Source organism: Anabrus simplex, chromosome 4 (assembly GCF_040414725.1).
Source record: "Anabrus simplex isolate iqAnaSimp1 chromosome 4, ASM4041472v1, whole genome shotgun sequence".
NCBI lineage: Eukaryota > Metazoa > Arthropoda > Insecta > Orthoptera > Tettigoniidae > Anabrus > Anabrus simplex.
This window is the reverse complement of record NC_090268.1, coordinates 120845780-120867457: the sequence shown is the minus strand read 5'-3', so window position 1 is coordinate 120867457 and position 21678 is coordinate 120845780. Positions and strand designations below refer to the sequence as shown.

At 41.3% G+C, this 21678-nt stretch overlaps 1 protein-coding gene across 1 annotated transcript in view; it reads right to left on the bottom strand.

Annotated features, from left to right (window-relative positions):
* LOC136872485 (synaptic vesicle membrane protein VAT-1 homolog-like) overlaps window positions 1-21678 on the bottom strand; it is a 184341-nt gene that overhangs the window by 99957 nt on the left and 62706 nt on the right. The window lies entirely within an intron of this gene.

The window sequence follows — 21678 nt, the reverse complement described above, 5'->3', positions numbered from 1 at the left end:
CCGCTTCTTTGTGAACAGGCTGGGAATGGACTTGACGTGCACACGCCACCTTGTGCTCCGCTGATAGACCTGTGGAGCGCATTCACTAGAATTGGTTCATTTGAATAAAGCCAGGCTCCGTGGCAGAGATAGCAGGCTAACCCTAAGCCCGAGGAGTCCCACATTTGATTCGTGGTCAGGCTGCCAGGCTTCAAATGCGGATGGTTATTTTCTAATGGTTCGGGGCCTGTTTTCAGTTTGCTTCATTTCTCACTGAGCTACATTTAACTTTGGCCAGGCGGAAGATTTCGTATTAACTGCTTACCTGGTATTTTTCTTAAATTATTTCGAAGAGCTTTGAAATTTAAACTCTACGTTTAAATCATTTCAATCCTTAACTCCTCTTTCTACAAAATACACTAATATTCGCCCCAGTTTGTCCTTTAATTCCAATTTATCTTCATATGATCTTTCCCACCGAGCGAGTTGGCCGTGCGGTTACGGTCGCGCAGCTGCGAGTTTTTAAATGAAATGCTATTTGTTCGGTGCGTCGACCTATATTTTTGCCCCTACTTCCACCATGTGATATGAACCTGGGTGTAATTGAATGGAGGAAGTGTAGAGTGATGAATGTGAGGAAAGGAACGTTAAGGACGACACAAACATCCAGTCCCCAGACCAGTGATAATCATTTACAATTAAAAACCCCTGACCCAGCCGGGAATAACCCGGGGCCGCCGGGTGACTACACCGCGGGGCCGGACAGCTGTGAGCTTTCATTCGGCACATTGTGGGTTCGAACCCTACTGTCGGTTGCCCTCAATATTATTTTCCGACGTTTCTCCATTTTCACTCCAAGCAAATGCTTAAGGCCATGCCGCTTCCTTCCCAATCCTAGTCGTTTCCTACTACATCGTCGCCGTATCTGTGTGAGCGGCGTAAAGGAAATTGTTTAAAAAAAGTCCTTCCTACTTTTTAGAAGTCCACTCAAGTTTATTCGCCTAATTTCATCCTACGCCATCTCTCCACTGATGGCACGAACACACCATTTAGTCGAGCAGTTCATGTCCTTGCTCAAGTCTTCCCAGCTGAAAGTCTGCAACATTTTACTTAACACTAGTTTGTCAGAGATCACCCGAATAAATCGGGATCTCCTTTGGATCTTTTTCCAGTTCAAAGAACTAATTGTGGAGAGGATACCATACAATGGAACCAAAGACTTACAGCCACGCCTTCTTTACATCCTTACTAAAACCTTTATTTAAAAACATCGGTACTATGATTACCCCAATTAAGATATTTTATTAACACCGAAGTACTTGCAGCAGTCTCCTTGATGCACATTAATTCCACGAACAAATTAGAACAATATTTTTCCATTTGGTGAAACTTTAAAACGCGACATTCCACCTAGCTTATCAGCATACCATTCTTTGCCGTCCGTCTCAACTTTGTCGAGATGATCTTGCAGTTTCTCATACCCCTGCAACTAATGTAATTTACCTTGGTATACAGTAGCTCATTCGGGAAAAATACTGATTTCAGTGGTTTGCTTTACAGTATATATAAGAAAACAAATGTCCAATAACGCCGACGCTTATCACCTTTCCTGGACGTTTAGCCTAAGGGGGCCGCGCAGTGGTTCAGGCGGTTGAGGTGCTGGCTTTCCGACCCTAATTTGGCAGGTTCGGTACTGGCTCAGTCCGGTGGTATTTGAAGATTCTCAAATACTCAAATACGTCAGCCTCTTATCTGTAGATTTACTGGTACGTTAAATAACTCCCGCGGGACTAAATTCCGGCACCTCGGCGTCTCCGAAAACCGTAAAAGTAGTTAGGACGTAAAACCAATAACATTATCGCCTAAGGGGTGGGGGTTGCATCTACGCCATTGGTAGGGGACAGATTGGACGTGACCCCCCCCCCCCCCCACCAAAAAAATGAGCAATCTCTCGTGCCAATACTTAGTTTATTCTCCAAGCGGCGCAATAGCACAGTTGCATCGACACTGGTTTCACACTAATGTGATTGCGGCTCGGATTCCGGCAAATGCACATGTTAATATTAGAAATTAAAGACTTCGTCCTGGTGCGAATTCCACGTAAAATACAGAGGTTCCGCAGCCATAACCAAGATATACAGTCGCGTGAAAATATTTTTCTTCTACAATGTTAAATTTTGTCTGGATGAATTACAGCATGAATTAAATCTATCAGCACATACCTCGCCTATATCGAGCAAGGAGGTAAGACTTATGTTCTAGATTGACAGATTACTTTTCAGTATTTTATAGCTTAAGTTTCTAGTGGCAAGTTGAGAAGACTGAGCTAGCACTCTGCATCCTTTACAAACAAGTGTGTAGCTGACAAATTACTACTATAAGTATCCTTTCATCCAGAATATAGTTTATAGAATATGTACGGTAGGCGCAGATAATTTACTTGTATGCTTCTATAGCATACGATTTTACATTTCATTAATTTTTTCACAAACAACTGTACCTTACAGTCGAATACACATACGCAAATGACAACTGCACGTAGCGGAGAAAAGTTTCCAAGCTGCTCCCTTTCTTTTACTGAACAGAATTCTTACAGCCAAGTTTTAGGAAGTGAAGGGAATTTTCGGAATTTAGAAATTTGACCGTTAACGTATTCAAACTGCGTATGATGCTTTTCCCTGTATTCTTACGGTCATGTTTTAATTTTGTTCTCGTGGTATAGAAGAGACATCCATTATGTTAAAATTGACGAGCATTCCATAGTAGACAGCAGACGAGTCGCGTGTTAAGTGTTCCATTACATGACCACACTTTCCGCGCGTGGAATTGAGCCTACCGAGCCAAGATAATATCTCGCCGAATTTCTTAACGAAGTAGGCCGCTGATGTACAGATAATTACACGCTATCACTAGTGTAGGTCTGGGAAATTGTGCTCTGACAGCTCCTCAGGCCTTCTCCATAAGTTATACGAAAAACATTCAAGACTCCTGAAGGACAATTTCACTTTCGGCAAAAAGAAAACTAACGTCTTTCCGCCCCATTAACTACTGTTGATGTTTTCGGAGACTCCGAGGTGCCGGAATTTTGTCCCGCAAAGTTCATTTACGTGCCGGTAAGTCTGACACGGAGCTGACGTATTTTAGCATCTTCAAATACCACCGGACTGAGCCAGGATCGAACCTGCCAAGTTTGAGTCAGAAGGCTAGCGCCTCAATCGTCTGAACTACTCAGCCCGGTGAAAAGAAAGCTTAAACGTAAAGTGAATGCAATTTCTGTAGTAGCCTACTTATAGTCTTGAAATTCCGTAGGGCACCACTGTTATCGTAGCGATGAGTAGCCAATATTTTCGTCTATTTACAGATCATTTTGACAGTCTTAAAATGCCACGTTCCTAAAATTAAATATTTGCCCCCAGAGCTAATTATCCCTTCCTGTTATCTGGTATTAATACACCTAGTTATGATGATGCAATTTAAGTAATGCTTAATCATACCAGGCGATTGAACACAAAGAATTCCGTAACCATACTCGCCATTTAATGATGAAAACTTCCCTATCACAAGACAGAATGTGTTTTTCCAGCGGAATAGTCAGACCAGTTCCAGTAAACAAGAATATTAGGACTTACATAACATAAGGTCTCCCAGGCAAAAAATTGCTGGACAGCGATCATGACTAGCCAAGACCAGTTTCCGCGCGTGTCAACACTCCCGTCGCAAATGGTTATCATCCGAATGGTGCATCTAAACCTACGAGATGGACTAATCAGTACAATGAGCGAAATGTGAAGATAAAAACCGGACGTATTCTAGGCAGTACTCTAGAAGAGACTGAACCAGTACTGTTCGCCACTCCCTAGCATTAAGGCATATCAACTATTTTCGGATCACTGTCTCAAGACATCAGAAATTATTCTTAAACGCCAAGACAGGATAAGAAAAAGGCAGGCAGAGTACAACCATATTAGTCTGTTCCAGTGGTTGCAACAGCAAACCGCTTACGGAAATGCGTTGGCGTTCAACCACAAGTTCTGCTACTGCCTCAGAAGTGGTTTTAGGATCCTGAAATATGTTCTCTTTCTCGTACCGAGAGAAAAGTGAACTTAAGATAATATGGGCCTCCACTACCGTGTGCTGGAGTTTAAATTAGACGTCATTTGGGCCGCCTGCGTGTTAATTTCAATGTTCCATTTTACTCTACCAGATGGCAAAGTAAACGACATCTGTTGCACGATCTATGATTTATATTAATTCTGTCTGATAAATACCAGAGATCTTCTGCATGCAGACTTCGAACCACCTGGAGTGTCGAATGAAATTTCTGCCCTTCAAAAATCCGACCTCTGCCAGGTTTGAGCCCGTCAATTCGAGATCCCGAGGCAACTCCAAAGGTGCGACTTCTTGTTGAAGTAAAATTACGATCGGTGGGAGCGTCTGAGCTCGCGATATGATCTCTAAGACTGCCTCGAGGAGTACCCTGTTTCCGATCCAAAACGCCACAATAATTCCAAGAAGTCAGAGGTAATGAATGCGTGCATGTAAACAGAATGAAATTAAGATCTACAGCCTGGTTCCAGTCATTAGACCGGGTCAGGAATGGAATGAATGAATCCCATCCAGCGGCCAAAGCCTGTCTCATTCCTCTGGGGCAATGATTAATGAGCGAGAGATGAAATGATATGGAAAGTGTTGATGCAATGGAAGATTACAGGGAAAACAGGATTACACTGAGAAAAACTTGCACCGCCTCCGCTTTGTCCAGCACAAAGCTCAAAAGGAGTGACCGGGTTTTGAACCACAGAACCCAGTAGTGAAAGGTTGGCGCCCTGTCGCCTGACCCACGGAGGCTCTGCATGTGAACTATCTTTCAAAAATAGATTCTAGCATAGTTCACTTTGTTGGGCATTTATTTGTACATGTGAATGCTTAGTGCCCGGCAAAAAAAAAAAAAAAAAAAACCAAAGCAGTGCGTAAAGCCTGAAGAAACTTTCCAGCTGTAGCCAGATTGAAAATTTTGCATCTCGCTATTACGTCAAGCTGAGTGGTTCAGACTAGAGCGCTGTTGGCGGGTTTGATCCAGCCTGTCGGGTTATATCTGAAATTGCTCAAATAAGTCTGCTTCGTTCCTGTAGATTTACTGGCAAACGAGAACTCCCGTAGGATAAAATTCCAGCACCTCTACGACTTCGAAAACCGTAAAAGTGTAATATTAGGTATGTAAAACCATCTTCACATCTGCAAGATCTAGTCGAAGTAACCAGAGTGGATAATATACAGGTCTGTAAATGGCGGCGGTAATTCTGGATGATCATATGGGGATTCCTTTTTTAAGGAAACAATTTTCTGCCACATTCCAATTAATACAAGGTAAATTTCACTATGTTCAATTGAAGAATGATGGAACTGTGTGCTCAGCTTCAGTATGTGGGTAAATTTTTCTAATATCCTAGGAAATCTAAAGAACACAGGGACGATTCCTATCACACCAACTGCCAAATGAAATTAGAACACAGAACATGTACAGCTAATAGACCAAAGATTATATTGCGAGATGAACTGGAAAAGGACAAAACAGTTTTACGTCACGGGGGTTAAAATAGAAGCATTAGATCGGCAGAGAGGGAACTTCAGGCCAGTGCGTATTTCTCAAGCCATGTAGTCTTTGAGTTATGACTAAAGCGCTAGTGCCGATGTGTTAACTCAGGCTTTTTTCCATAGGTCAATGATACATTTCAAAACTGCCAGTTGTCAAGCAAGATCAGACGCACATGTTAATACATTTTGTAACAGAGGCAGTTTCTGAACCAATGAAGAGTTTGCTGAACACACTAATGCAGCAAAGCGGCAACTGATCTAAAACAGTTTACTGTAGGAGATAAGACTAATCGTAACTTTTAAAAAGTAACAAACTAAGTGACGTGTTATGTAATTTATAGACATCTTTGGGATTAGAATTTGATCAGGATAATAAATTAGTTCCATTTAGGATTGCGAACTGACTTTCCGGGATCTCTTCTGCTCTTCGAGCAGTTTGTTTTGCATAGATATAGTATTAAAATATGAATTTAAAACATTTCATGTCATCGCATCACCTCCATAATGACTAAAAGCAACGACAATCGTCTGAGTGAAAAGAATGGCAATCCATTTTTTTTTATTGATATTAAAGCTTCTGAAGAGTATGTTCTTAGCCAATGATATTACAACTTGTATAATTGACGCGTTTTCACGTAATGTATTATTTTATGTGCTCATTTCATTTTGAGCTATTGACCTATGTGCTGTGTAATTGGTTAGGTATGAAATGGCGTATGGCTTTCAGTGACGGGAGTGTCCGAAGACATGTTCGGCCCGCCAGGTGCAGGTCTTTTGATTTGACTCCCGTAGGCGACCTGCACGTCATAAGGATGAAATGATGACACCCAGTCAACGTGCCAGAGAAATTTGGCAATGATGGTTAAAATTCCCGACCCTGCCGGGAATCTAACCCGGGACGCCTGTGGCCAAAGGCCAGCACGCCAGCAATTTAGCCATGGAGCGGGACATTAGTTAGGTATATACCATACAGTAAGCAGTGATTAGATCAAGACGTCGAGATATATGCGGAAATGTTTGTGTATATACTGTAGTTTGCCGAGTGTACGACATCTCAAACGAGAATTGAGAATTTCAACTTCAACTACTCGCCCAAGGAAGTGTTTACCAGTCGTTTAAACATGATGAAAATATGTTACGTGAGGCAAGAACTCAATACTCGAAGCCTACACGCTCCAAAAAATCTGCTAACTTTATGCTGCGAAGACTTGGAAGTAAGGAAGAGTAGCTCCTTCAGTATGCGGTATGTTTCGCGTTGTCAGTGGAGAGGTGGCGTGGAATGACTAGCTTTGAGTTTTTTTAAAGTATAATCGATCATAATGGGAAGGTAAACAGATTTCAAGGACAAATTGGGGCAAACAGTTTACGGGAGAAGTAATTTATGGTTTGGAATAATTTATTAAGGGAGACGTCCGAAATCTCATTTCTTGGAACTGATTTGGAATCTGCCACCTATTCGACATCCCTATCAGATTAATGGTGACAGTTTTCGAAACTTAACTGCATAATTTATTTCCAAAGTGGAATTTTGTCGTTCTTTAGTCGACCTCTGTTTCTTCGGATAAAAAGTTGTCAATCCTAGACTCATTTAATAAGGAACTTTTAAAATTATCCTTACTGGCTGTTGACCGGGTTAAGCTCATTCATTCGTAACGGTGTCCAAGAAAGCTCATGCTAGTGCCTCAAAACTGCCGAGTAATATCACGAAGCAGTTATTAAAAGTTCAATAACTCTCTCATAGTCTGCTGCATTCTTTCTATCCTATCTTCCTTTCACCGTTCCCAATACGAGCGAAGAAGACATTCCTTCACTAAACTGCGTCCGATAGCTAGGTCACCGGGAGACAAAGGCATGTGATAGCCAGGGGTCGGGCATCTTTATTGTAACCTTCAGAGAAAACTTAACAGATTAGGAGTTGTAGGTATGTCAATTTATCGCTATCTTGGGAACTCAGGATTTTTTGCCATTTGCTTTACGTCCCACCGATAAAGATAGGTCTTATGGACGATAGGACGGGAACAGCCTAGGAATGGGAAGGAAGCGGCCGTGACCTTAAGGTACCGCCCCAGCATTTGCCTGGTGTGAAAACTGAAAACCATCTTCAGGGCTGCCGACAGTGGGATTTGAACCCACTATCTCCCGGATGCGAGCTCACAGCTGCGCGGCCAACTCGCCTGGAACTCTCAGGTTTCTGTAGGAGTTTAAGAATATGGAATTGCACGGTCTGAATATTATTGCACAGCTGGAAATATACAAGGAATACTACTCAAATTCTATTTTCGAAACAGTTTTGCTCTTACTGCCTCTTCCATTCAACACCAAGGAAAGAACTTCCAAATATTTTGCTTTATGAGAAACTAACTCTGCACCGTTTCCAGAAGCAATATACTTCTAGTCTAAAAATTATTCACGAAAGCCATCACGCGTAAAGTAAGCCTATTTGAAATTTGACAATTATTAAGCGATTATAATTAAGAATCGCTCAGAATGGAAACTTCGATCGTTCAACATAAGATTTTAATAACGAATAGAAGATTCCCACCACAATTTTTGTTGTTCATTAAGTATTACAAAAGATCATCCTTGTTGGGAAGAAACGCCGGTGAGCAAGACGCCCGAAAGGAGCAAGTTTGTAGTTTTACGCGTGCATCTTTTCATTTCAAAAATCTTGCGTTGGCCGGAATTCGAACTGCGGTCGCCTTGGTGACAAACCAGTGACAGTGCTGCTGTTATCACGCCACTCCTTACAAGTAAAGAATTTCAAGTTCGAAATACTTTCCTACGGTAACAGAATGTTTCAAACGGGTGATATTGGACAATATTTCCGTTCAGAAAGAATAAATGGCCACAAACCTTTTACACTTTTTAAGTTCATTACTGTTGCACGAATGTCTAAAAAGTCGATTAATAACTAAATACCCGAGGTGGGACAGTGCGTTATTACCAAGCTAAATGGCGCCTTTCGAGCCATCTCAAAAGTGACTGCCATACAGTAATTGTCTAACTACTGTAATTCGATCAGCCTGGTAATCAGAGCGGGTGGCACTGGACAGCCCTTATTTAAAAAAATGCTTTTAGTAAACGGTACCGAAAGGCAAAATTTAGAGTTTAGATGCAAGTCGCATGAGTCCTGGATTTTTGGTTTGATTCAGAAGGCATGGAAAGTAAAACCGACTAATTTCCCTGAAGAACTGCACTTGTTTAAGTTAAATATCCAGGTGATCAATTTTGTAGTTCCGAACATCTAATCGTTATCTATAAAAGTCAAGCTAAATAGTTTTGTTCATCGTACTATGATTAGGACTGTAGCAAGGAGACAGGCGTAGAAGCCGACCTAAGAATGCGTCGAAGGATTTTATCTCTGCAAATATTAGTCTAGACGTCACTAGACCCCTTACATAAGGGGCGTAGAATCGAGCAAACGGAGAGGGCATCCTATGAAATCTGCCGAGCAGACCCTCCCTACCTTCCGAGCCACCATTCACTACAATCTCTTCCAAGCCTGAGGTTTAGAGAATGATTAAAGATCAGACCATCTTTAGAGGAAAGAAGGAAGAAAAAAAGAAAAATCACTGAAGCCATTTCGAGGCATCTTACTAAATCGTATGATCGTGATTGAGAGAATAGCGATCGTTTTGCGAATTACGGAGATAATGGAATTTGTAGTGAAAGTCATTTTGCGAAAAAAAAAAAAAAAAAAAAAAAAAGCTTCCAATCGTTGATCTGCATTTAAGGTTGTCACCAAAGTGGGAGATACCTCAAATTTTTTACCCGTCTATTACCGGCTGTATTCCTGTCTTTTTGTAAGACAATCCTCTGATACATTTACCAAATCCTCTTTCGCGAAGAATGGGTGCAGTGGGGTCATGATAACTGCATAATATTAATGACGTTAAGAAAGGAATAATGTATGCTTATCAACACTGGTTTCCCGTGCTTTCCCATTTCCATACCAGGCAAATGCTGGTGTTGTAGGCTACCTATAATAAAGGTCACGGGCATTTCCTTCTCAACTAAATTTTCCAACCTTGTTCTACCGAAAAGATTTGTTAGAAACGTTGAAGCACTAGAAACTATCTTCTAAAATGAATTCACGAATCACTGATGAAGCACTGAAAATTAGAAAATTGCAGCGAAAATTATGCTTTGTGGAAGAACGCGACTAGTTTCGATCTCGCGTTAAATTACATAAAGTAATAAATTTAGGAAGTCTGGACGGTTTACCGCTTATTTCTTATTAAAATGCTTCGCTTGATATGATTTCCACATTTATTGCCGGATCCGCTGGGACAAAATCACTAATCTGTACAATGTAAAACTTCCAACCAAGGGTAGATCTCTGGTGAGACCTCTCCTATGAAGCATTTCTAAAGGAGAAATATTCCGATAAAAGTTCCTTTACTGTCCACTACCATGAAGTTCTGATATTACCGAAATTAGAACCTAATGTACAGCTGAACAAGGTTTGACGTCCAATACTATCAATTTAGGATTAGGTTTTTTTAATCAGTGCACAAAAACCTCGAGCTAATAGGCTAATTTCTGAAAATGCCATACGAAATCTATACCTAAAGTCCAAATGTAGCGATATAGATATAACAATGAAAATTGTCGATGTATGACATTCCGAGACACTGAAAACTTCGTACCAGCAAACCCGATCTCTAAGATCTGTAGAAAAATCTAACATTTAACTCGCTGAGGAGACGGAGGAACCAGACAGGGACGTCGAAAGTATGGGTAGAAAGAAACGCTAAGTTTTCTTTTTGCCTAGCGAGAAATTGTCAAAACTTATGAAGTACCGGTACACTTCGTTTTGGCAAATTTGATAGGCGATTCTTATGGTAATTTCTATTGAACTTACCATGGTTCATTATTTAACTAAATGGGTCCAGTGTGTAATTCTCGAACCGACTATTAAATGGCCAGACCTGGTTGCATTCGTAAGCTTTTCGTTGCCGTCGGATTCAAGGAATCTGATCTTGAAGAGTTTGCATTTTTTAGTTGCAACATTTGTCGCATGGAGTTTTCAGCTATCAAATGAGGTGCTTTTAGAAGAAATCCACCTAAAAAGCACTCACAACTAGGTCATTCCAGGTGACGTCCCGTGCTACTCTATCAGATAAGGCACGCAGCCCTATGGCGCCACACATACACAGTACATCGATCGTGCTCGCAGACAACTTGTCTGCTTGGGTCAACGTGCTGGTACATTTATTATCAACACGTCTGCCTGACACGGCGCGAACCACGTTCGCCGCAACTTTCGGTATAAATAAACTTCCGGCGGCGCTGCTGTAACCAGGCCTATTAAAAACACTCCTACACTTCAGATTGTCTGAGTACGCTTGGAAGACTTTTCCATCAGCAATGAGAATTACTATTTCGATCCCCAATTGAGGATTGGAATGTTTTATATGGTGCATTCCTATTTAGGTGATTAACATACAATGTAAATGGAATCATTTGTATAGGTAATTTTAGGCTCTTAAAAAGTCTGAAAACATTTAATTTACGTTAAGCATACAAAATTATGTTTCATTAGCATTTCAGAGCTATAAAACCTAGGCATTTCACTTAACACTGAGTTAGCGAAATCTAGACAATAGGTCGGGAAAGTACTAACCTAATCCCTAGACCAGAGGCGGCGACGGGGGATGACCCAAAGCAATCTTTCTTCAGCTTCTCTGCTGTTCATAGTTAAAAAATATATTTGAAGTCTACCAATTTATCCTGTACTTCATTATTTCCATAAAATGCCTTAACAGTTACAACAGTGCAGTACAGTACAACATTCGATTGTATTCAACGATAGCGGCAACGTCGGCACTGATGTGTCCACTGAGCTGTTGTGGCCGTAACCATAGCAGCATTTACACCATTCAGCCGAACTTTTAGGCTCGTATGTTTTCTGATTCCTGATATTCATTCCCAGTCCACTGCTGGACGTTGCTCCGACTTTCTCTTGCTTCTTTTACCCCCAGCCTTCCCTCAGTTTCAAGAACGCTTTTTCGCCGCAACGTGGTCTTTCTGGATACACGACTTTTGTGCTTGGAGCAGGGCTTACCTGCTGCCGCCTCTAAACCTAGACTACGTTGGATTCTCGGAAGTTTTACCCAAAAAAATTACCGTCACAAAGAACGGCACCCAACCCGAGACAAACGTAGCTTCAGCTACCAAAGAAAAACAGGATATACTGGAGAAAGCAAGAGCTTGCGAAGATAAATTTCTTTAAGCAAATTCAAGTGTATCAATTCTAACTAATGCACTACTGCAAAATAAGAACCGTTTAAAGAGGAAGTACAACTGGGCAACCAGTGTCTCCTAACAATCTGATTAAAATATGGACTATTTTATAGCACGGAGCTAGGTTCAGGATGGAAGTAACCGTGGCCTCAGGATATTCACTGGTGTGACGCTGAGGAAGTATGGGGTTCGAACCCTGTATCTCCCGCATGATAGTTGAGAGGTTCGTAACCTAAATCGAGTAGTCAACTCGCTCGAGATTTATTTATTTATTTATTTATTTCAACCTCTCGTATGCTGATGAAGGACCCAAGTTAGTCCATTTACAAGTTGTGCCAGCGAAAATTACATGCACAGAATCTATGTCATCTTCGAAATTACGATTTCGAATTCTGTATTAATAATTTAACAGGATATTTAATGAAAACCTATCCAAGTTACTTTTATAGAATCTTTCATTCACTAAAATATTTTAAAATTTATTAGGGCACAATTTTATTGAATGAGTCATACTGTACTGTAACGTGTGTGTGTGTGTGTGTGTGATGTTGATAGAACATTTTCACTACTTCGTCTGAGAACAGGTTACCCATCTTTAAAAGTACGCAATGTGAAGGCGAGTTAAGGCGTACCTCCACATTTGATTTCCGGATCACTGGATACGACCCGAGATCCATTCACTTTGTGACCATTTTAATAATAATTTAAGGCTGTAAATCTACCAACACGTGGCTGGGGTATCTGAGCACCTTGGAGGGGAAAAAAACACAGGACTGCGCTGGGTTTGAACCCGTAAACTCTGGCTCAGAAGGCTAACGTTCTAACATCAGGTTATATAATTGGAAATTTATCTTCCTGGCGCCCGTAATTTACTCTACATTTACTACAGGTCACATCCAAAGTCTTATATTGCCAATTCTCGCTCCAGCCTCATTTCCAACATGGAAACAAAAGTTACGTAAAATCGCATGAATCACAGACTGCCAGACGGACGAGACCATGCTCAATATTTGAGGGCGTCCAGCCGAAAGACCACTTCCTAGAAGTGTCAGCGCACGATCAGTTGGACATGAATCATAGCTGTGCGGTGAGTCACCGGCGCGTGGCGAGCCTACAATACTACTCCACAGTAACACAGTCCGAAGATCTGAGAGTACCATCCGACAGGATGGATTTGTAACATTGCAGTTTTAGCGTTGTCAAGGCTTTGCTCATTCTGAACTTGATTGTGGAACATTAGCTCATTAGGATTTACTGCACGAATACACGCTAAGGTCATCAGCCCATTACATCTACTTTAACCTGTTATATTCATACTTTCGTCTACCTCTACCTTTCTTACCGCCTGCACTTCCCTTAAAAACTAACTGAACAATTCCTGTGTCCTATTTTCTCTCCAATTTCGCAAAATGATTCTCTTCTCGCCATTTTGGTTCAGTATCTATGCGATTCGATATACCCATCTCGTTCAGTATTCTGGAACACCAGATTTCAAAAGCCGTTCTTTCCGAGCCAGTTACTGTCCACATTTCGCTTTCGTACAATGCCACGCTCCAGACGAAAGTCTTTCAAAAACATCTTTCTAATTCCTATATCAATGTTATTTGCCTGTGGTAGTCTGCATTTTGTGTCTTCCTACTTCTGCCATTGTTAATCTACTGCACAAATAACATTATGCATGTACTTTAAGAGTAGTGTCCTAATGTAATATTTCTTGCATCACCCGACTTCGTTCGACTGCACTCGAATACTTTGGTTCTGGATTTATGTTCATATTTTATTACTCCAAGACATATCATTGAGCAACTTCTCCAGATCTTCAGCATATTTTAATAAAATGTGCAGATCGCACAGTTTATTTCCTCTTTCGAAATTCCTGATTTTCTCTACCACCTGTTCTTCATAAACAGTCTCCTCTCCTCAGTGAATTCACCGTCTCGTATAGACGAGTCTTATTTTCATAAGGGCGCAATTTATTGCGCGTCTTCGAAACAGTCTTTGTACTCGTGCGCTTACAAATTCATCCGAAATTCAATGCACGTTAAATCCTGAAAGCAAATCATACATCCTTGTATCCGTAAAAACAAATTTCTACAAATAACCATTTCAAGAACCTTTATGTACGAAAACATGGGAATGTTTCAAAACTTAGCCGCATGCTGGGCCTGAAATACGATGAGTTTTCACATTTAGGACTACTGATAGTTTAGAAAATCGCGGAGGGGCAGAAAATTACTTACAGGAAGGATAGGACGGTTTGTGAACAAAATTAGGACATTTTTCGTCAGTGAAAACGCATAGTTCAATCACTACTATCCTTAAAAGCAGTTTTTACTTATACTGTCTAACGTCGCTGACTTTCTGGACAACAGCGTTTTACAACATTCTTATCCTTGACAAGCTTCCAAAACTCCTTCCACATTTTACTTATGCGTTCAAAATGTTTGATATGTTGGAAGCAGATTTACACGACTTGCTATCTTTATCATAACCACAGGACCTCCAAATTTACACGAGGAGTACGAATCCAAGGGACAAGATCTCTTTTTAAAGTCTAAATGTATTGGCTGGGATTCGGACCAGGAGCGGTTTGGTGAGACGGCAGGGTCAACATCGTTGACCTAGGTATAATTTCCTGTTGCATCTTGTATAATCTGAATGCTAATCTCTCTGCAAACCTTTCAATTTAGTGGAAGGAAAAAAAGACGCGTGCTTAGTTAACGTAGTTCAGCAATGACTGAACTAAGTTAAGAAAAACCATCGGTTGTAAGTCCCACTAATTATCTTTTACAGTTTTGTGTCGTCGCGGTGCCGAAATTTTGTCCTGCAGAAGTTTTTACGTGCCCCAGTAAATCTGCCAGAACGATGCTGGCGTATTTGAGCGGTGGTCTGTTATAAGAGAAAGTACAACTGGACAACTATCCTCTAGCATATGAGGATCTTCAAATACCACCAGGTTGAGCCAGGTTCGAACCTGCCAACATCCGAGTCAAAAGGCCAGCGCTCTACCATCTGAGGGTACTCACAGCCCGGCGTAGTTTTATAGAAACGCCGCTCAAACATAGTGTTCCTTACATAGTACTGGAATGTGGAACTAGTCCAGCTCCTTGGCTGATCAGCATAGTGGGTCCGAAACCCGGTGGGGTCGGGGATTTTAACCGTATATCGTTTATTCCTGTGGCTCGGGACTGGGAGCGTTCATCTCAATACACAGCTTTGGCTATTTAAGATATGACCACACTAGTAACCACCACAGAAACTTGCAATAGTAAGAAAGCCTACGTCCCTTCACGTAGGGTTGGCGTCAGAAAGGTGATCCGGCCGTAAACCGTAGACGATATCCACACATTTGACCCCAAGATATTTAAGAAAGGAAAAAAAAGTCCAGGAGGAAGAGTGGAATGCGAGATACTTAGATACATTATGGCTACGTGTCGCATTCCCTTCATGTAAACTGCAACCAAGCATGCATTCCTATTCTACAGCTCACTTAGTTCTGGCGTCAGTCTTCCTGTGTTGACGTAATTCTAGGGCCATTAAGCAGGACAGTCTAAGTACATAAGACTACATTATACACTGGTGCGGCTGCATTGTGCATGAGGCTGCAGTTAGTCTTTGCCACCGTTACATTGCAAGTTCGAGCATAGGTCAGCTTAAAATAGTGAGTATTGTGGTCAACAGGTTCAGGTATAGTACGCGAACCTTTTCTTGAGCCCTGAGTTTCATAGTGCTGAATGGGAACTAGGGCTCAAGAAAAGGTTCGCGTACTATACTTGATTCATTTAATTTGTTACATACAGCCGATAGCGCTATTTTACACAAGTAGACTATAACAAATTTAACAACTTGTCTGTATTCATAAAATAATGTACATTTAAACTAGAGTATTAAGAGAAGCCGGCCCCGTGGTCTAGGGATAGCGAGCCAGTCTGCCTCTTAAATAGGAGCCCCGAATTAGATTCCCGACCAGGTCAGGGCTAATTAGAGGTCCATTCAGCCTACGCGAGAATACAGGAGCTATCCAATAGCGAAAGCGGTCCCGGTCTAGAAAGCAAAATAACTACCGATAGGATATCTCGCACTGAAACACGTGCAATCTGCAGACCTTCAGGCTGAGCAGCGGCTGCTTGGTAGGCCAAGGCCCATCAGAACTATCGCCATGGGGTTCGGGTTTCTACTTAGGCGGAAACTTTCGACGCTCTGTTTTCGTTAGCAAATGACATGCGTAGTTAACTATCATCCACGGTCCTGGAACCGAAAAGTGTTCGTACTGAGCCCAAGGGCCGGTTGGATCCTCAACAGCTGCCATCAGCTGTCTGATCGCCTAGGCATCTCTTGAAGAGGCTTACAACAGAAATGAGCGAGGTAGTTTCCCGTTGCTTCCCCACCAAGTTTGAAGTTTCTATTACATATTAGTGTGCTAGGTCCGCTGAAATGCACACACCAACCGACCCTTTGAGGGATATTTTCACACCAATCATATCAGGGACTGGCTGAATAAGGAATGGTGTTACGTCGCTCAGTTCAGTCACACTCAAGGATGAGACAGATGGAAGTTACAAATTTATTCTAGGTCATACCAGAAGACACTGCACTGTCGACACTAGATCTTGCCAGTAAAGGCAGTGTAGAACACTATGTACAGTAGGTGCTCATTTAAACACCGCATGAACTTTTGAAGGACTTAAGCTAAGGTGGAAATTTAGCCGCCCACCTATGGATATTACCAAAACCTAGCGTCTGTAAATCAGCCTGAAATCGCGAGCACGAGATGCTATATGGTAATCAGTGTAATGATCAATGTATCAACAGTGTGTCGTGATCTATACGTTAGGAACCATCTTGGCATTCGCCACGTCTTCGAGCCGTAAACAAATCTACAAGGCCATGGACTATTTCACTCCAGTACAGGTGCACCGAGCAAATCTTACTTTTAGCCAGTTTCGATGCCTTTTCTGTAATGTTCGATAATCATTTCTCGTCTATTCGAAATGGGGCAGCAACCTCTTTAACCTCTCGTTGCTAGGTATGTCATCCCTGAACTGGCACTTAGCTAGGAGTCAGGGTAAGCTATTTTAGGTGCTGTGCGGTGTACTGCGTTCGCCACCGTAGCGCTAATTTTATTGACAATACCTCCTCACCTGAGAATCACCTAGTAAGTGTCAATGAGGTGAATTCCTGAAATACTGGATTGGACATTTTGGAAATATTAATACCTCACGGGCAGGAAGCAAAGAGCAAAATGAATGACCAAGCTTGTCTAGCCTTTCCGAACATAGCACTACTTTGCGAGGTATTTCTACTAAAACCAAGGTTTACCGTTACTGGCTACCTGCCGACACAAACTTAAATCATCGTTGATCCGATTCGGGCATTGTGAACTTATGAGCTAATTTGTAATAGTGAGAGTTTCGAATCTATCTACAGGTAATTTTATGCCTGCAGAAGACTAATAGGATCCACATATCGTGTTCGAACTACTGCTGCCGTAACTAAATAATTTGGCATTTCGCTATTTTATTGTGGATCTCCGTCGTACTTTGTCCATCTGATTTACTATTTATTTATTAGTTCTGATTGTCCATGAGATTCTCAAAATTCTCCACCGGAATATTTTGAAGGCATAAATATTTTGTAGTTCATTTCTTCTATAGTAGGGGCCGATGACCCTCGATGTTAGGCCCCTTAAAACAACGAGCATCATCTATAGTGCCCAACATTCGAACGCCGAGACTAACCTCATTTTAGCGGCGACAGGAATGTCTTGTATCATTCCTATGTCCACTATGTCATTGGAGATTCTGCGATTGATATTCAGATTTCAGCACATCCACCTTTAATTTGTAAACCAGTAATCTTAAGACACCCACCACCTCGCCTAAGGGAGCCAACGGCTTCAGGCGAAAGAGCTCCTTTAGCGGCGTGAGGACCCTTCAGTGAAATCAGAATCTATTCTATGTTAGAGCGACATTTACTAAAAGTCTGTTAAGTGCGGTCTTCCTAGATATCCTGAATGATGCGGGGCCCTACCGTTTTTAATGCCCCAGGAATATTGAATAGGTTATACAATGTCACGATTCACTATTCGTCTTACGTCACATCGATACACACATGACTGACTTATGACAGCGATGGCATAGGAGAGGGTTACGACAGAAGGAAGTGACCGTGGCCATAATCGCGAGTCTTCCTATCAACATACGGCAAGTAAGAATGCAGCCAGAGATTTTAAACCGACTGCACCAACCTGAAACTTCACACAATTCACCGAGATGTGGAGAGATTTTAAGCAATACATCTGAGTGATTCATCCTAGCCTTCTCTACAGATCCTTAACAGGCTATCACGAATGAATGCCTCGAAGCACGCTAAGACCACCTGTATTACGTATTCCGGTACCTTTATTCTACTGCCCGACAACGTTATTTCATGCCACAGACTTCCCAGACTGATTTATGGCTGGTTCTCAAGAGCAGTTGAGAGTAAACTACTTTGGTACAGGTGATAGAGTGGAGAATTCGCAGTGAATTTTGAGTACGACAAGGTGTGAATCTTAAGTGCTAAGATCGCAAGATCCTCGCCCAAACTCTGGCAGTCTGCATTAAACTATAATTAAGGTATATCAAGTTGCGAAAAGCGCAATCTTTTAGTATGGCAACGGCCACCAAGATTTGATCTGATAAGTAGCTTCCTGTGTGGTGCTATTAGTTACATCAATGAGAATTTGGACAAATGACCTTGCTTCTGTGGATCAGTGATAGATAGTGCCTCCGGATCCCAAGATAGCGGATTCCAACCCGGCAGAGGTAGTCTGCTTTTTGAAGGGTGGAAAAAAAAGTCCATTCGATATTGGTCGTACGATGCCTGCATGTAAAAGATCTCTGGTGATATTTGGCGTTTTTCCGACAAAATTCATTAAATGTCAGCCATAGACGTCAAACTGAAATGTGTGCGCACGGTAGGCGAGGACATACGATTATCATCAAGATTTGAGACTCAAGCATATGCATAATCAGGATAAGTGAATTTAAGAGACATTCCGATTTCTGGAGTCCCAACAATGTTATTTGGGAAAAATGAGGGAACCTTTATATAATCGAGAGAACTGACATCTCTAATCTGCATTTAGATTTCAGGTTATTTCATTTGCGTCAGCATAATATCTAATAGGACCAATCACGGAGCTTCGTCTTCCAGACTGGTCAAAGAATGAAAAACTTTGAATGTAGGAAATCACAGTATTATTCATAAGTTATTTTATTAATTTAAATAATGATTAAGCGCAAGAATGCCATTTTAGTTCGCTTTTGTATACGGTTTTTCTTTTAAAATTTAATTTCCAAAGCCACTTCACAAGCACAGAATGCCAGTTTAGATCACGAAGACTGAGAATAGACTGCACCAATTTAAACCTAGAAAAACTGATATCAAAACTGTCAATTTCTAATTTTGAATTTTATACCTAATAAGAACGTTGTACATTTTAGTTTACCGGGCGAGTTGGCCGTGCGGTTAGGGGAGCGCAGCTGTGCGCTTGCATCCGGGAGACAGTGCGTTCGAACCACACTGTCGGTGCTCTGAAGATTGTTTAACGTGGTTTCTCAGTTTCACACCAGGCTGTACGTTAAGGCCAAGGCCGCTTCCTTCCAACTCCTAGCTTTGTCCTATCCCATCGTCATGATGAGACTTGTCTGTGCAACGTAGAACAAATTTTAAAACAAATTCGTTGAAATTTGATATGTGGTCTTTCTATTAAAATTAAATTAAGATGTGCTCTATGTTGGGAATGTTATTTAGTACATAAAGCCAATTTCTGTAACTTCTAATGTTAAGTAGTTCCAGACTAACTTCTCAACTTTTAGTACGTAGAAAATGGGCTTCAATGAAATCTAACTGGCGACCTTTAGAATAGGATGTGTAAATATAAAGTCTTTGTCCGTAAATAGATTGAATTCCCAGGATAACACGCCAATTCAAGCAAGCCACCTGACCAAGCATTACAAATATTTCCAACTTCTCTGGCTACAATAGCAACTCTCTGCTCCATCACTTTCCCGCACTACATTCTGTTTTCCCCACCCATGGGAAAAAGTCTATCTAAATGCCATGTTTACACTACTTATTACTTTAAGAGCAGAAAAGCATTTAAATAGACTGACTCGCATGTTCAAACGACAACCAGCCATTAATTAATTACTCGTACGTTACAAGTACAAACTATCAGCAGCGGAAGTCTGTCCAGAGGGCGGAAGTGCGATGCGGTCATAACTGAACGGAAATGCAGTACTCTAAAGAGAGTGGACGAGATTTCGGGAAGAGGTTCTGGAATATGCCCTTTCCGTGTTCCGAGGAAGACATGAGCCGATGATTAAGGGACGAATCAGATTTAAGGTTGTAAAATACACCTCTTATTAGACAGTCTTAAGAGAGAATAAATGGGCCCTACACAACTTTTAATTCAATTCGATCAGATAAATGAATGAAAACTGGAAAAATAATGGAGGGGTTAGTTTTCGTCGCCAAAAAACAAGATCGGCGCCGTAATTATGAAGGCAGAACAAACGCGCTTCGTACAAGCCGACCTACACTTCCTCTCCACCTTCCTTCCTAGATCGCGCAGTGTGAGGCGTAGGCTGGCAGCCCGATTAGATTTGTAGACTTTCACTCGTGACAGTGTTCGAACCCGACTGTGTAGCCCTGAAGGTGGTTTTCCACAGTTTCCCTTTTCAGACAGAGCAAATTCTGTGTCTTAAGGCTACCATGTGTTCTTTCTGTTCTGGCCCTGTTCTATCCCACCGTCACCATAAGACCTGTCACGATCGAATTGGATTTGAAGGTTCGTAGAGCACTTAACAAAAAGAGGGAGAATCCCCAGGGGCTAAACATAGGACCACTATTAGGTGACCAGGGGGCTCCTGAAGGATATTCCTTCTACTTTTACCATGCTCTTCACTTAATTTTACGTTCCTTGGTGAACTTTTCTTCCGATCCCGACTGTCAAGTTTTGCTAAGTCAAGGGATATTTTATTTTCTCGTCCGTTATCTTTCTTTCGCCCATTCCTGCATTAGATGCATTTTTTCATTGCATTTTGCCTCGCATGTATCCCCTTTTTATGCACAACTTTCTTGGTTAAAAGTATAGCTGCAGAGAAATCACCATGTATCAACCCTTATCTATCGACTCTTGACTGAAAATATACCTGAATATCTCTCCAGTAATTTCCGTTTTCTATCTTCCTTTCATGACCGTGATGCGATCTGGGTCAACAATTGCAATACCTCCACTATCATACATCTGCGTTCAGTAATTCTTTCGTTGTGTCGGGCGCTAGAATATGGAATGCTTTACCCCCTGAAATTAGAAATTGTTCCTCATTAATTACCTCCAAAAGACAGTCTAAAGATTTCCTCTTGAATACGTAGGCTATATCATGTGGTTATGTGCGAATGTGTGAGAGAATGTCTGGAGCAAATAGTTCCCAAAAGTTTAGATAGATTACTTTTTATATTATATGAATTCCGCCTAGAGTAGTTATTGAATTTATTTTACTAATTTTAGACTTAGGGTGTAATCTTCTAGTTTTAGTCTATATTAAGTTATATTATAATATTATATACAGTGTGTTAAGTTTGAATATTAAGTTTGTATTCAGTATTAAGCCGCATAATGTGGTTAAGTGTAAGAGAGGGCCAAGAGCCCTAACTTCGCCACAAATAAAGACATCAATAAATAAATAATAAATATCCTCATCCTTCAAACGGTGGGATCTTTCTCTTCCGACAGTATTAAGGAGGTTATGATTATACAGTTTCTTCCTGTTAAAATCTCTACCACGACAGGTTTATGTTAAATCAATT